General features: G+C 43.4%; 1 pseudogene; it reads left to right on the top strand.

The window, feature by feature from the left end:
• Positions 1-398: 398 nt before the first annotated feature.
• LOC102852652 lies at positions 399-973 on the top strand (annotated as a pseudogene).
• The last annotated feature ends 1981 nt before the right edge of the window (positions 974-2954 follow it).

Raw genomic sequence — 2954 nt, forward strand, 5'->3', positions numbered from 1 at the left:
GTTACTGTGTCAGTCCACCTCACCCAGAATCTTCCTCTCCTGCACTGACTTTCCGCCCTTCCAAGCTTGATATCCTTCTCCAAAGACTAGTCCCTTCTACATGTCCAAAGTATGTGAGATGGAGTCTCAAAATCCTTGTTTCCAAGGAACAGCTTGGTTTCAACCTCTCCAGGACAGACCTGTTAGTGCTCTTAGCAGTCAGCGGTGTGTTTGATACTCTTCTCCAGCACCACAACTCAAAGGCATCATCAATTCTTCTGTCATCTTTGGTCAATGTCTACCTTTCAAATGCATAAGAAGTAATCAGCATTACTGAGGCTGGTTAAAGTGAAGCAGTGGCTTTGCAGTGGACACAGCTTCAGAGTTCGCCATGGTGGTTCTTTGCATGGATGGGCCTGCAGGGCTTCCTCATCTCCCACAGCTTTGGGGGCGGCAGCAGCTCAGGCTTTGCATCTCTGCTCATGGAGTGGCTCTTGGTGGACTATAGCAAGAAGTCCAAGCTGGAGTTTGCCATTTTCCTGACACCCCAGGTCTCCATGGCCATGGTCTAGCCCTGCAACTCCATCGTGTGCTTCCATGGTGGACAACAAAGCTATCTACGACATCGAGCAGCCCACGTGCACCAACATCAACCGTCTCATCGGGCAGATTGTGTCCTCCCACATTGCCTCCCTGCGGTTTGATAGGGCCCTAAATGTGGATCTGACGGAGTTCCAGACAAATCTGGTCCCATACCCTCAAATCTGGTCCCATACCCTCACATCCACTTCCCCCTAGCTACATATGCCCCTGTCATCTCTACGTAGAAGGCGTATTACAAACAGCTGTCTTCTGTGGCCGAGATCACCAATACCTGCTTCGAGCCAGACAACCACACGGTGCTTGCTGCATGCTATACCAGTTAGATGTAGTCACCAAAGATGTCAACGTGGCCATCGCTATCATCAAGACCAAGCGCACCATCTGGATTTAAGGTTCATGCAAGAGCAACTCAGTTGCTCCCTTTGGATCCTCAGACCTGTTTCTGGTGTTCTCAAGACATAGGCTGCCTGTGAGCATGGCAGTGACCAGGAGGGTGGTGCATGATAGTGCTGCAATCCCAATGCCATGGGGTTGGAATCCATCACCTGATCTGTGGGACAAAGATCGGCAATGTCCTCCTGAGACATTTACTGCCTCTGAAGACCCACTGTAGGATCATCTGTGAGGTAGTTCTGACTCAATGGCACACAACAACAGCTATTGTAGGGATCTTCAGTGGCTTAGTGGAAAGGAACTTCACCGTCAATGGAAAGGAACATGGTTTGATCCCACCAGCTGCTCCACAGAAGAAAGATGGGGAATCTCCTCCCAAACCCATGAAAACCTGCTGGACGGTCAGCTATGGGACCCTTCCGACCCAAGGATACACAACAATTACAACAGCAAAAGTACCGTTGTGGGGTGCTTGTTTCTTGCTTCAAGTTTACTACAAAATATTTTGTATACTTTTCAGCTCCTACTGTTTGATGCATTGATAATTAACTAAGATTATGTCTCCTTGCCCGGTTGACTCTTTAAGCATCCTATACTATCCTTCCTCATCTCTTATGCTTGTTTCCCCCGGAAGTCTGTTTTATCCCAAATAAACATTACCATTGTGAAAAAAAAAAAAAGAAGTAATCAGCAAGATCATGGCCTGGATCAGGTGCACCTTAGCCTCTAGACTGGCATCCTTGCTCTTCAACACTTTGGAGAGATTTCTGACAGCAGATTTTCCTAATACAATTCATCTTTTGATTTCATGACTACTAGTGCCAAGAGTGTTGACTGTAGAACTGAGCATGCTGAAATTGTTAACAATCTCAATCTCTTGTCCATCTATCATGATGCTGCCAATTGGCCCAATGGTGAGAATCTTTGTCTTCTTGACGTTGAGCTTCAAGTTATATTGCAAATTACAGTTCTTGACCCTCTGCAGTAACCTCTTTGGTTTCAGCAAGTAAGGTTGTGTAATTTGTATAACGCAAGTTGTTGATAAGTTGTCCTCAAATCCTGAGGCCACGTTCCTCTTCATAAAACCCAGCCTCTTAAATGATCTTTTCTGAATACAGATTGAAAAGGTATGGAGATAGGCACATCCTGACACACTCCTTTTCTGATTTTGAACCATGCAGTGTTTTCTTGCTCTGTTCTGATGACTGCCTCCTGGTCCAACTATATAGATTTCGTATGAGCACAATTAAATGTTTTGGGATTCCCATTCCTCTCAAGGTTACCCACAACTTGTTGTGATCCATGCAGTCACATGCCTTTGCATAGTCAGTGAAACACAGACAGACATTCTTTTGGTACTCATTAACAACCTTTGTTGCACAATTGACACCATCTTGTTTGGTGAAAGCAAAAGGGATTTGGAGAACTTGTGAAGAATAGCAAAGGATACAGCCTTAAATATGGATAATATTTCAACATTAAGAAAACAAAAATCCCGACAACTGGATCAATAGTCAACATCACTATAAACGGAGTACAAATTGAAGTTGTAATGGGTTTAATTTAATAATAAATACTCATAGAAGCAGCAGTCAAGAAATCAAATGGCATATTTCATTGGGCAAATCTGCTGTCAAAGATGTCTTTAAAGTGCTAAAGAGCATAGATGTCACTGTAAAGACTAAGGTGTGTCTGACCCAAGCCATAGCATTTTCAGTTGTTTCGTATGTTTATAAAAGTTGGACAATGAATAACTAAGACTGGATATGAATCGATGTCTTACCACAACAAGATAAAGGTAAATAATCCAATAGAAAAATGGGCACAGGATATGAACAGACACTTCACCATAGAAGGCATTCAGATAGCTAACAATCACATGAAGAAATGTTCAAAATCCCTAGCTCTAAGAGAGATGCAAATTAAAACAACTATGAGATATCATCTCATCCCAGTCAAAATAGCAAAATTTAACAGAA

Source organism: Elephantulus edwardii, unplaced genomic scaffold, assembly GCF_000299155.1.
Source record: "Elephantulus edwardii isolate Elephantulus edwardi_28Jun2011 unplaced genomic scaffold, EleEdw1.0 scaffold00095, whole genome shotgun sequence".
In the NCBI taxonomy this organism is placed as follows: domain Eukaryota; kingdom Metazoa; phylum Chordata; class Mammalia; order Macroscelidea; family Macroscelididae; genus Elephantulus; species Elephantulus edwardii.